The sequence below is a fragment of the Somniosus microcephalus genome, chromosome 22, assembly GCF_052327205.1.
Source record: "Somniosus microcephalus isolate GS21.2 chromosome 22, FLI_Smic_1.0, whole genome shotgun sequence".
NCBI lineage: Eukaryota > Metazoa > Chordata > Chondrichthyes > Squaliformes > Somniosidae > Somniosus > Somniosus microcephalus.
The window spans coordinates 56,323,458-56,337,635 of NC_141008.1; the positions used below are offsets into that span (position 1 = coordinate 56,323,458).

Sequence of the window (14,178 nt, forward strand, 5' to 3'; positions counted from 1 at the left end):
GAGGAAGGCCATCTGGCCCATCTCAGTTAATCCACCCAGAAGAATCCTCAAGTCCCATCATTTTGGCACCCAATTGTCTCAAAAGATTTCAGATTTTTCACTTCCAATGCTGTTCACTCTTGGTGCAAAGAAGAATTTCCTGCAGCTCAAGACAAGCGAAGCTTGGCACAGCCACAAATGTTGTGCATTCTAAATTATTCCCCTGATTGGGACTGGTACCCCGACGGCCGACAAAAAACAAAGAGTTGCTTATCCCCATCGACCTCAATAGAGATGACCTCGAATATAAACCTCTTCAGAGCACTTCAAGTTATGACTGCGAGGGGTTGACAGCTCAGGGAATTCATCTCAGGATAGTTTTGGAAGTTCAGATGTCTATGTCTGGCTTTCTATTTTTAATTTACACTTTAGCAAACCTGCCATCTTATTTTTCTCACAGTGTACATGTAGTGACCAACAGCAGCATTTGGCATACAAGGAAAAACTATTTGGCAAAATAAGAGAAATAAAGTTGCAAAGCCAATGATAAAACTATGGAGCATTTAAATTGGTTGAAACATTTAAAACTATGCAAAGAAAAAAAGAGGAGGGGGTGGGGGAGGAGAGAAGAGACTGCAATTGCTGGAAAACCGAAATAGAGAAAATGCACAGGTCTGTCGGTGTCTGAAAGGGGAAAAAAAGATGGGGTACTATAAGGCAGCGAATGCCTGTGCAACTATAGCACAAATCAACACTTTGAACGAAGGAGCTCAATCAGGTTTTACATAGAAACATAGAAAAATAGGAACAGGAACAGGAGCAGGCCATTCGGCCCTGCTCCACCATTCAATATGACCATGGCTGATCCTCTATCTCAATACCATATTCCCGCTCTCTCCCCATACCCCTTGATACCTTTTGTGTCTAGAAATCTAGCTATCTCCTTCTTAAATATATTCAGTTTTTTTTTTAACCTGTGGAGGCCAAGTCACAAACATTTGGTTGCAGGCTCTGGTTCTACTTGTTTTCCTTGTGCCTACAGAACAACAGTGACTACACTTTAAAAAGTACTTCCTTGGCTGTAAAGCACTTTGGGATGTCCAGTGATTGTGGAAGGCACTATAGAAATGCAAATCTTTCTTTTTCATTCTCTGAAGCACCTTGGGATGTTTTTCTACGTTAACGGCATTATATTAATGCAAGTTGTCCTCATTAACCAGTCTTTTCTCTTTACAAATGCTGGCGGAACTGCTGCACATTTACAGCATTTCCCATTTTTATTTTAAGCTCCACAGAACTGTCTATTGCACTTGCAAAAATTGTCACAGAATCGGAGAATACTTGGTGACAACAGGACTAATACTTGGGGAGTAGCCCAGAGGTGGAGCTAATCCCGACAGATCCAGCGCGTTAGATTGAAAGGCGTCCGATTAAAACAGTTTGCGAGTCTTGCATTAATTTTGGTGAAAGTATATGGAGGACAACAGAAACAGATATGACACAGGCATGCACATCACATACAAGATAGGTCGCTGCTCCGATGATAAAGTTCACTCAAAGTAAAATAGGCGAGGCCAAAAAAAAGCCTCGAGAAGTAAATTTTGTATAATAGATACTTAGATTAGAGAAACAAATTTATTTGCTTGATTAGAAAGACAAACTAAAAGGAAGTGGGTTTTACTAATCAGATTAGATTTAGCTAAATCTAAAGGCTACACCTATTTACGACTTAAATGGATTACCCAACCCAACAGTTGGGTTACATTTTGTTAACAGATAAAGCAGGTTAGGGTTAGTTAAAAAAAAGCTATTCAGTTTGGTGCCCAATGAAATATCTTTGTAGCGAGGCAAACTGCACAAGCTTTGTAACGGTTTGTATATTTTCACCTGCGTTTCAGGCCACATTTATATCTGTTGATTTTAGCATTCTTAAAATTATTAATTACGTGACTGCCTCGTCTAAATACAAGCTAGAGTTCCTCCCAACATTGGTGATTGTACTGCCCGATCTTTTAAAGCATATAGTCCAAACTGAAGGAATTACTAGAAATATGCAAGTCTTGGCATTGTTGGTGTTGGTCCCACTTTATACACAACTAACAGGGGGGCGGGGGCAGTGCTTAACTACAGAAAGGAAGGGAGCAAGTGTTGTGGTTCTCGAGCATCTTCCAGTTCTTGGCGATACAATAAGTTGGCAGATGCCTGGAAAAAAGCTCTCTTGACCAGTATAGGTGGTTGGTGTTTGGAGAATATAGCAGGGGAAGAAATCATGAAGGGGAATTTTAAAGTAATTCCTAAAAAGTCTATTTCTCTACCAATGTTATATCTCAAACGGAGCTGGAGTGTACATGCCTATTCGGACGACTACCTGATAATGGGTTGAGCTCACCAAAAGTTTCCAATCCACCACCAAACACATCCTCCCCTCACCTCCCCTTTCAGCATTCCGAAGGGACCGCTCCCTCCGCGACACCCTGGTCCACTCCTCAATCACTCCCAACAGTCCTGCTCCTTCACCTGGCACCTTCCCGTGCAAGCGCAGGAGATGCAACACATGCCCTTTTACCGCCTCCCTTCCCACTGTCCAGGGCCCCAAACACCCCTTCCAGGTGAAACAGCGATTTACTTGTACTTTTTGCAATTTAATATACTGTATTCGCTGCTCACAATGCGGTCTCCTCTACATTGGGGAGACCAAACGCAGATTGGGCGACCGCTTTGCGGAACACCTCCGTTCAGTCCGTACGGGTGACCCTGAGCTTCCGGTCACCTGTCACTTTAATTCACCGCTTCACTCCCACTCTGATCTCTCTGTCCTCTGGCTATTGCATTGTTCCAATGAAGCTCAACGTAAGCTCGAGGAACAGCACCTCATCTTTCGATTGGGCACTTTGCAGCCTGCCAGACTCAACATTGAGTTCAACAATTTCAGATAATTATCCCTGCCCCCATTTTTCATGCAGTATGATTTTTGCCATTCCCATTTGCAACATTTTTATCTTTCCTGCCTCTTACAAAAGTACAGGATGTTCTTTCTATTTCTTCCTCCCCTCCTAACCACCCCCCCCTGTCTCTGCACCTGCTTAATATCTGTTACATCTCCAGCTTTTTCCAGTTCTGATGAAGGGTCCCAGACCTGAAACGTTAACTCTGTTTCTCTCTCCACGGATGCTGCCTGGCCTGCTGAGTATTTCCAGCATTTTCTGTTGTTATTTCAGATTTCCAGCATCCGCAGTATTTTGCAATTACATTAATCATAGAATCTTACAGCACTGAAGGAGGCCATTCGGCCAGTTACACCCGTGTCGGCTCTTTGAAAGAGCTGTCCAATTTAGTCCCACACCCCAGCTGCTTCCCCATAACCTTGCAAATCTAATGAATGGCAAAAGAAACTACAGGTGCTGGAAATCTGAAACAAGAATGGGATATGCAGGAAAGACTCCTTTTTAAATGCTTTTGGTCTGCAATATCTTCCAGTTCCGATGAAAGGTTCACTCCTGAAACATTGGGCCATATTCTGCGACCCCTATGAGTGTGTACGTGCTCGTAGGGGCCGCACAAGTTCCGGGAAGCGCATGCGCTAAAACCTGAAACTTGCAATCTGTCAAGAATCTTGACAGATCCTCCACATCCGCGGGAGATGGGCCTCTGCGGGTGGAGAGTTGCGCTATTTGCCCAACTTCCACTCGCTGAATGCCTGCGAAACTCTTACGCCTGGTAAAAACAGGCGTGAGGCCTGCTTTAACCAGCATAAGAGTTTTGAAAAATTTAATTTTATTACTCATTTATACATTAAAAACCCTGTCCAATAAGGCAAGTTTATTTTTAGCCCCGTTAAAACATAAAAAACATTTTCCATTTTTCAATTTCCCCAAGTGTTTAAAACACAACTGGTACTTAATATTACATTCCCTTTTTCCATGCACCCTCCCCACTTCCTGCACTGTTAATCCCTGACCAAGAGAGGGGGAGCAGAAAACCTGCGCCCAGACATGCATTAATACCGCTCTCTCACCAGCCACTAAGAGGTGTGCAAGAGCACTCGGTGACCTGGCTGAAGATTCGGCCTCCCTGGCTGAAATTCAGCTCGGCTCTGAAGCAGCTCATACAGCAACCAACATATTCCACCATCTCCCTCCTCCTCCTTTTCCCCCGACGGGGAAAGCTGATTAAAGCTCAATTTGTACACCTCAAGAGAAAGGACAGTTAAGGAGAGGCTTTTATAAGTATGTAAAATATTAAACAGCTGGGTTAGGGTGACCATGATTATTTTGAGATAAGACTGAATAGGATTGCAGGTCATAAATGTAAACTAATGTAAAATAAATTTAGAACAGATACAAGGGGGAGGTTTTTCATGCAAAGGCTGATAAATATCAGATATCTCTGCTGACTTGCCCAGCAGATTGTATTAGAAATTCGGGTCCCAACGCGCGAGTACGGACGGAGTACTCACGCGTGGACCCGATGGAAGTGCCGGAATCTTGCATGCACTACGCATGTGCGGAAAACCGGCACTTCCGATCCACTGAACCAAGGGGTTCAGAGGTCGAACGCGTGCGCGAGTCTGCGCGTGCGCGTTGAACTTCCTTTTTTTTCCTCCAGGTTTTAACGTGCGGGTAAGTCTGTACATTTTAGAAATGTAAAAAGCAGCCGTAAGGACTTCATTTTCGAAGGTAAGTGGTCAATTATTTAAAATTAAAACATTTTTCCCCCCACAGGTTTTTTACTTTTAAATACTTTAAAGGTAAGTTTATTTTTAGCCACGTTTTTTATAAAATTATTTTTTTCAAAAATTTAAATTTTTGTTTAAAAGTTATTTAATGTCATTTATAGTTTATTTACAAAGTGTGATTTAAAAAAAAAAATTATTTGAAGGTAAAGTACAGTTTTACAGCCTCAGCATTTATACGTTTTGACAGGTCTATCTGTCAAGACTTATGAATGGAGCATTCCCTGCTCCGATTGGCTGCCTGTTGCTCACGTGATCCCAGGGGATGCTTCGCACTAACTACGCCTCTGGGGCACGCCAGCATAGCGCGCCGGCCTCTGGGACAGGCCTCGGAGAGGAATTCCACGCAGGCCAATAGGTCAACTGCCGGCGCGCTAGGTAAGTGTAGGTCGGGGGCTTGCACCCGCGGGAAGCCCCCGACCCGAATTTCTGGGCCATAGATAATCGGCAGCATTCAAAACAGCTAAATGCTGGGTTGGTTTGGTTAGAACGAGAGGAATGAGCTTCGGTAGACTGAATGGAATTTTCTCATCCTTGATATATTTGTTTTAAAAAGGCAGGCTTATACTGGAACACAGTTCCTTCGGTACTAGCAGCCTTCTAGTTAGAACTTCACCCAAGCATCCTTTGCAATCCAGACAGTACATTCAGGACAGCACCTCCTGTGCAAGTGCAGGAGATGCAACACCTCCCCTTTTACCTCCTCCCTTCCCATCGTCCAGGGACCCAAAGCAGCGATTTACTTGTACTTTCAATTTACTATACTGTATTCGCTGTTCACGATGCGGTCTCCTCTACATTGGGGAGACCAAAAGCAGATTGGGTGACCGCTTTGTGGAACACCTCTTCAGTCCGTAAGCGTGACCCCGAGCTTCTGGTCGCTTGTCACTTTAATTCTCCGCTCCACTCCCACTCTGACCTCGGTATCCTACAATGTTCCAGTGAAGCTCAACGTAAGCTCGAGGAACAGCACCTCATCTATCTATTAGGCACTTTATAGCCTTCTGGACTCAACATAGAGTTCAGCAATTTCAGGTTATAACCTGTGCCCCCATTTTTTCCAGACGGCAGCTGATGATTCTGTTTTTCCCATGTACACCTCTTCGAATCCCATCTTTTGTTTCTTTACTTGTCCCAATACCATCTCCTTTTGCCTTGCACAGTCATCCCTTTTGCCATTTAATCTCTCCTGCCTTCCACCCTATAGAAACATAGAAGATAGGAGCAGAAGTAGGCCATTCGGCCCTTCGAGCCTGCTCCGCCATTCAACGAGATCATGGCTGATCATCCAAACACTAGCACCCGGTCCCTACACCGACAGCCATCCCACCCAAGCCCTATCCCCGTAACCCCACGTATTTAATCCCCCCTAACACTAAGGGCCAATTTTTATCATGGCCAATCAACCTAACCCGCACATCTTTGGACCTTCCCTTTTGTTCATTCCTCCCCGGCCCGCTTTCCCTGCCCTTGCTTAAAATCAGTTACATCTCCAACCTTTCCCAGTTCTGACTAAAAATCATCCACCTGAAACGTTAACTCTGTTTCTCACTCCACATATGCTGCGTCACCTGAGCATTTCCAGCATTGTCTGTTTTTATTGCGGAATATTAAGTGATAAATCAAACAGCGCAGTCATGACAGCCAAACATCTATAGATGCACACATTCCAGTTGGGTTCAGTGGATAGCAACCCTGTTTCAAATTTCCCTTCTAACCAAGAACACCAAAGTCAATTGCACTGTGGCCGCCATTACCACCCAGCTGAGATCAGCTGCAGTTACCTTGTTCCAGAAGCAGACCAGGCACATTAAGCCACTGAGCCATCAGGGGAGCCAGCGAGTAGGCACACATGCGGGTGAACAAGCGTGCATATTATTTTATTCAAATCAAGCTTTGGTACACAATCACAAATTTATGTATCAGATTTTATTCGAAGATCCCTTTACTCAAACATTTTAAAAAGTTGACATAATTAATAAAGTACTGTGCGTTCAACAGTAACCAGGGTTACTTCGGTATTTATGAATACATGAGGTGAGAACTACACACCTGCACAAAGATAAATCACAAAGGCTGCATTCAGTAGGAATGCTATTTCTTCACTTAATCGATACTTGATAAATTTACAATATAAAATAAACAAATGACATACTGAACTGTTAAGTGAGCAAACCTCCAATTTCAGTCATGTAACTTTCCTGATTTACTGTAAATCATTACTCATGGACAGGATTACATTAGAAACAGCATATAAAAAGTACATGCCGATCCATTGGCAAACACTTGTGTGCTAACAAATTTCATCAGTGTGACGAGCATCCAGACGTGTAACTGCCTACACAAAGAATTCGGGAGTCATCAAGGAAAGGTGAAGTGCAGGGGGGTGGGGGAGGGAAGGGAAAGATAAATCAATAATGCAAGTCACACAGGCCCAATTTTGGCACATATCCTACTGAGTGGCATTTACAGAGATTATGGGAATAAACACAACTTGTACTTATTCGTGCGCTTCACACAACAAAACATCCCAGCAGCTTTACAAGAGGAGCCATGGACACGCATGCCCAGTCCAAAAATGGCAACCGGGGTCCTATGTACGCCACAGGAGCCCGGTTAGCATCCTAAATAGGCCTACTGCCTGGCCCAGCGGTAGGCCTAGGGGAACATTGCCACAGCAACGAGGCGGGATGTCATTGCCCATCATCTTTGTGGTGTCACCACCCAGTTTCCGCTGGGCTGGTGGGCCTGCAAGTTCATTGCCGTGTCTCAACATATTCTTGTGCCCTTTGAGCTTCAGTTGAAAAAGATGGTGGAATTGCTTAGGAACTTCTTCACAAGAGACACTCCTATTCCACTATCAGGGCAAGATAGCCAGCATCAACATTTATTTCCAGAAAGGGAGGTGGGCCCCTTTTAAAAAAAAAAAAAAAAATTAAATAAATTTGTTTTTCTCCCCTCTGCTAAAAGTACTCACCTTTCCTAGTTTCATAAGGAGGGCATGTTAACATATGGAAGTTGCCTTTAGTGGAGAAAATTAATAGAGCACATTAGGTGCGAGTACAAATCATTACTGTCTGGTCCAACTTTTCCTTACTTTTCTCTTAACCAGCTATAAACTCATGCAGTACCCTCACTGCATTCTTGGAACCGAATATATAATTGTTGTCTGCAAGTATATGCGACCGTGAATGCCCATAACAGGTCATAAAGTATTACCCATGGCATTGTCTCAGCCCGTTCGAGTACCCAAACACAGGTGTCACACCAATGATCCCTCGCAGCGCCAAGTTCCCAATCGTAGGCACATCCCTCGAGGGAATTTGCCTGGGCGCGGGCTGGTCCATTTCTACAGTGAACGGGGAGGTGAGGGAGGGAAGTGTCATCCCAGCTGTGCTCTCGCACCCCAAGCAATCTGAGCACCACCTTCCCTCTGGCTGTGGAGAATGGGCAGCATGGGGCGATCCCTTTAAGGGGTGAAAAAAGAGAGTGAAGTATTTTACAGTGTAAAACAAAAAAGGCTGAATGCCCAATAAACATCAGGCCATCTGCTGGGGATGCTGTGTCTTAAATTTTAAGAAAATATTCATTCATACACTTGCGCAGGTGGGTAAACTTTATCCTCAACAATGGTTAAACCCTATTTGCTTGAGTAATGTTGAAGTGCTTTTACCTTAGAGGAGTGCAGCTAACTACAGTTCTACCAATAACTGCAATCCCAAGTATAAAATTCTGGATCCTTGCAGGGAACGGGCAGCATGATGGACTCAAAAATGCAAGTAACTGGAGAGGACATTTAGGCGTCAATTGGGTTTCTGTATTTCGTACCGCAGCCCAGCAGCACTGTGGTGCTCAACAGAAAAAAAGTTAAAAGGAGAGAATGGAACAGGGGGGTTTGGTTCCGCTCAAAAAGTGGCTTTAATGAGCTGCATGAAGCAGCCCGGCTGTGAACTGCAATGTCAATACAGGGGAAGGCAAAACCAAAGGAGTCCACTCCACTCAGTGGAGTTCAGCTCGTCTTCTCCTCTCCGCCACCTCTTCATCGTGGTGCACAATTGCGGCAACACGTTTCATTCAGAGGCTTAGCCAAGAGGCAACTTCCTGACCCAGTTAGCCGAGTTCATGGGAGAGGTCGTACAAAGGCTTGAAATGAGTCTTTCTAAAATGAGAGCGGAGTTCTGCTCACCCATGCTGCTTCTCCAACAACAACTTTTAGTCAACATAGTGCAACCCTTGAGTGGAGAGAGAGAGAGAGAGAGAGAGAGAGAGAGAGAGAGAGTCAGACACAGGATTTTACAGAAGAACCGTACCAGGAATGGAGTTGCACCAGTACAGGTTGTGTAACTACACAGACTGTTTAACCCTGACTTACCAGGATAGCCGAAGCAAAGTAAAATGCCACAAAACAGGCTTACAATAAAATGGGAGCTCTCTGAATGTAGCACTAGAAGCAAGCAGCAAATTACACAACATTGCAAACTTGACATTCGTAGTTTAATCTTTAAAGGATTTAGTTCCAAATTTTATTTTCAGAAACAATGCCAGCGCTCACAACACTTGGTTTCTAACTAATTTCTTCACATCCGGACAACATGCAACTGCTCTTACTTCCCTTTTTCTAAAACCTCAAAATTAACAAGTGACAGCACGACACCACATACAATGATCGCTTTAGACTATTCACTCCATTACCGAGCGTGACAACAAATGCAAAGTTATTAATTTTAAAGGAACCTATATATCTTAATGCGGAATGCGCAGCAACTGCAGAAACAGACGCACCCTTCAACCTCCAAGTCCAAGCTCGTCAGTGGTAAGTGTTTTCAGAAGCACAGGTGCGATCTTATTTTTGGACCTAAATGTGTTAATAAATAAATTTCTTAATAAAAACATGTAGAAAATAGTTCAGTCAATTTGTGATCAGTCAAGAAACCTAATCCAATGACTAGCTTGATTTAGCTTGTGATTTCAAAATATCAATCTCTCAAGTGTTGTGCATGGTTGCTCAGCAATTAAACAGAGGATTAGCAATGTGTGCGTGTGTGTGTGCGAGCGAGAGACTGCGTGTGCGTGCGAGGCAGCATGAGAGGTGCCTCACAAAATATGTCGGCAACAATGGAAATCTGACTACAAGATAGTATTTGAATCTGGGGGCTCAGGGGGCAACATAAACCAAAACGGCACCGCCAAATCATAATTTGCTATCTAATAGGTGACTTACTTGAAGTCACTTGACGATATCCATTTTAATACACAATATATGGCTACTTCTATGGCTATTTTTATAGAGAATTCATGGCACAGTCAATGTTAGTTCTTGCTGCACATTTGACACTCGTACAGGGTAAAAGAGCAAAGGGATCAGAGTACAAATACACAAAACAGCAACACAGAACAGGCCATTAAAAAAAAGCAAGCCAACAATTCTGGTCGCTATATTATAAAAAGGATATAGAGGCACTAGAGAGGGTGCAAAAAAGATTTACAAGGATGATACCAGAAATGCAAGGTTATACAGTACCCATCAGGAAAGGATGAACAGGCTGGGTCTCTTTTCTCTTGAAAAGAGAAGGCTGAGAGCTGACCGAATAGAGGTCTTCAAAACTGTGAAAGGTTTTGATAGAGTAGATAGAGTGTTTCCACTTGTGGGGAAGAGCAAAACAAGAAGCCATCAATATAAGATGGTCAACAAGAAATCAAATAGAGAATTCAGAAGGAACTTCTTTACCCAGAGAGTGGTGAGAATGTGGAACTCGCTACCACAGGGAGTGGTTGAAGCAAATAGTATAGTTACATTTAAGGGGAGGCTACATAAGCATATGAGGGAGAAGGGAATAGAGGGTTACGCTGATAAAGTTAGATGAGGAAAGACGGGAGGAGGCTCGAGTGGAGCATAAACGCCGGCATGGGCTGGTTGGGCCAAATGGTCTGTTTCTGTGCCGTAGATCTTATGTAGTCCTATGCACCGAGTGGCTATGGGCCAGCAAAAATAATTTACTGCAAGTTTATTGATTAATTGGCTGCTGCGTTTCCTGCATTACAACAGTGAATACACATCATAAAGTACTTCATTGGCCATATAGCGCTTTGGCACATCCCGAGTTTCTGAAAGGTGCCATATAAACTTAAGACTTTCTTCAAACTAAAAAGAACACCGCAACGCACACATCATGGCACCAAATATTGCTTGAACTCGCGAGCATTAAAAAAAAATTTCTTCCATCTCATTTAACCACCTTCTTGTACCAGCTCCCAATAGCTGACTGAGGGACAGAAGGGCGGCGGGAGCGTTAAGCTTCTGCCAATGCTGCTTTCAGAATGGGGTATCGGAAATAAACAACAGCAGCGTGGGCTGACACACAAGATTTATTTTCTCCCTCGGTGGAGAGCACCCTGGGTTTCCGCCTGGAACCTCCCACTTGGATTTTCTGAGCTGGGGAACTTGCCATGGGGGGATATGAAATTGTGCCTCATCGCCACAGTGCAAGAGCAAGAGCACACAAAGGCACTGTGCAGCAGATTGCTTCTGCATACATTTGTGTGCAGTCACTCTCGCTGTGCTGTTTAGGGAACGAATAATGAAGTCAGCCATTTTGGAAAAGTTGATCAGGGAGATTCCACTTACACTGCGAGTTCCCAATTTTAGCTCTTGGGTGGGGGGGCCGGGGGAGCGGAATGGCAACTTCTCCCGGACTATGTGTGTGCTTCATTTCCTGCAGCCAATTATACAGCGGCATTGGCAGAAGCTGTCCAATTTCATCCCGGCTCAACCGGAGGAGGGAGCAAAAATCAATTAAAACAAACCAAGAATTAAAAATATAATCCCATAAACTGGGATACCAGGCAGCAGTTGAAATATGTTCAGGAAGCAAAACAGGTGTCAAGTCTCATTTGAGCTGCAGCTAAGCACCACGCTCCAGAAAGGAAGGGAGGATTACGGGAGATATTGTTTCAGAGCAGAGATTAATTAACCGAGTCCGCTTAAATTGAGCTCCATTTGATTTTTTTTTTTGTCGGTGAACGCAGTTAAATTAAACTATTATCTGATATCCTAGTTCGCCTGCCCTGAAGCTGAATAATGGCCTTACCATGCATATTGTTTTTTAAATAGCATTTAAAAAATGCATTTTCCAGTTCAGATAAAAAGTCAGTCCCAAGATCACAATTGCTTTTTGAAAATGCAGTAATTTTCGGGCTCATTCACAGGCTGATTTTGACTCACCGTAAGGATTAAGCGTACAGAATCGCTAGGCAACAGCATCAGTTCACTCCAAAAAAAAGTGTTTCCAGTCCACCATCAGTGAATTTATTCATGTTTAAATTATGTGCAATGTTAGTCAGAAGCTGTCTGCACAAACCTGCTTAAGGTTGAGTACAGAAACGCAACACGAGATCTGCATTGCCGCTCAAACACATCCACTGCTCCAGTGGCATTTAGTGAATGGTGCGCTATTGCAGGTACTAGCATCAGAGTTACGGACCCGGATTAATTTTAAGGTGTGTTTACACTACAGAACTGCAGCACACTGCAGATGCATAGTCCTTCCTCTGTTGGCTACAATCCATACTGCATACTAGTTGACCGACACCAAACTGCCAGCATCACAGACCCATGAAAGTGTAGGTCCAGGAATACACCATTGGATTAAAACCAGTGGTTTAATTAAAGTAAATGTGGCCCCACACTCTGGCAACACTACTGGGACTGTCTCCGTGTTTTAGAGTGTGAAAGGGAGCACGACACACTGAGGTCGTTCTCCTGGAACAGGTGCAAAAATGCTGCAAGCTAGAAAAGTACGTTTGTATCAGAAGAGAGTGCTTTGCACTGCATTCTGCGAGCTGCATGCCACTGCTAATGGCTGAATACAAGATTACTGCTCTGTTCTTCACCTTAAATTGGACATACAGTTCACTAAAATGGGGTGTCATTCCATTTAGTTGCGGACACAACAGTGTAACCAATTTTCAATCTTAGCATGCTCCATTCAAAGAAAATAGAAGCAAAGTTCTCCCTTAATAAGCCCCTTCTACACTACTTTGGTGTACATCCTTTTAAAATATTACATGCCTGTTAAAGTGGCCATTTAAGGCCCCATGGCAATATTCGAAGAGTAGGTGGTTTTCCTGGCCAACAATCCTCCTTCAACTACTTGGAGCAAAAACAGATTAACCATCCATTTATCGCGTTGCTGTTTGCGGGATGTTGAGTGCGCAGAATAGCTGCCGCATTTTCCTACATGACTACACTTCAAAAGCAATGCCCGTGTGGAATGCTTGGGGACATCTCAACATGCTAAATAAATAAAAGCTTCTGAAGGTGGATTTTGGACTTCATGGGCACAGCCAAGAACATTTTTAAGAGCCGCAGATGGCAGTCACACTACTCACTACCTGTGACCAGGAAATATGGGAATTTTAGAAATAGAAGGGGGAGGGAAGAATGCTTTTAAAAATAAGTCATGTTTGTGCATCAATGACCCACCAGCAAATATTTACCCTCTGACAATAGAAGACTAACAACCTCTCTAAGTGGAAGTACAGTTGACTGACTTGCTCGCTCGCTAACAGTAAATATCAAGGAAATAAGTGTGTAGATAGCAGTGCCTCAGCCACCATTGTCCCATACTCAGAAACAGCTGGTCAGAGACAGCCTGCGAGCAGAGACTTATGGCAATACCGCTCCTGCTGGGGCATCAGAACACTCCGCTCCACTGGCATCATGAATGAGGAACGCTGCTCACAATCTGCTGCTTCCATTCGTGATGTCACTGAAGCAGATGAAATCAGTCATGCCAAAACTAGCTTCTAATCTTCCAATTAACCCCTCGAAAGCATAAAACAGGTCAACAAGGGGAAGCATAATGGAACGGTTACACTTCAACAACAACTTGCATCTATATAGCGCCTTTAATGTAGTAAAACGTCCCAAGGCGCTTCACAGGTGCGATTATAAACACCGAGCCACATAAGCAGATATTAGGACAGGTCAAAGTATTAGGTTTTGAGGAGTGTCTTAAAGGAAGAGGTGTAGAGCAGCAGAGGTGTTTAGCCAGAGAATTCCAGAGCTTAGGGCCTAGGCAGCTGAAGGCACGGCTGCCAATGGTGCAGCAATGGAAACTGGGGATGTGCAAGAGGCCAGAATTGGAGGAGCGCAGAGATCTCGGAGGTTATAGGAGGTTACAGAGATAGGGAGGGGGCGAGGTCATGGAGGAATTTGGAAACAAGGGCGAGAATTATAAAATCGAGGCATTGCCAGACCGAGAGCCAATGTAGACCAGCGAGCACAGGGGTAACAGGTAAACGGAACAAGCTCAAATTTACAGAGGGTGCAAGGTGCGAGGCCGACCTGGACAGCATCGGAACAGTCGAGTCCAGAGGTAACCACGGCATGGGTCTGGGTTTCAGCAGATCGGCTAAGGCAGGGGCGGAGACGGGTGATGTTAGAGGTGGAAGTAGGCGGTCCTGGT

At 44.0% G+C, this 14,178-nt stretch overlaps 1 protein-coding gene across 8 annotated transcripts in view; it reads right to left on the bottom strand.

Annotated features, from left to right (window-relative positions):
- Nucleotides 1–14,178, bottom strand: part of nf1a (neurofibromin 1a) — a 301,749-nt gene that overhangs the window by 87,044 nt on the left and 200,527 nt on the right. The gene's annotated exons all lie outside the window — the stretch shown is intronic.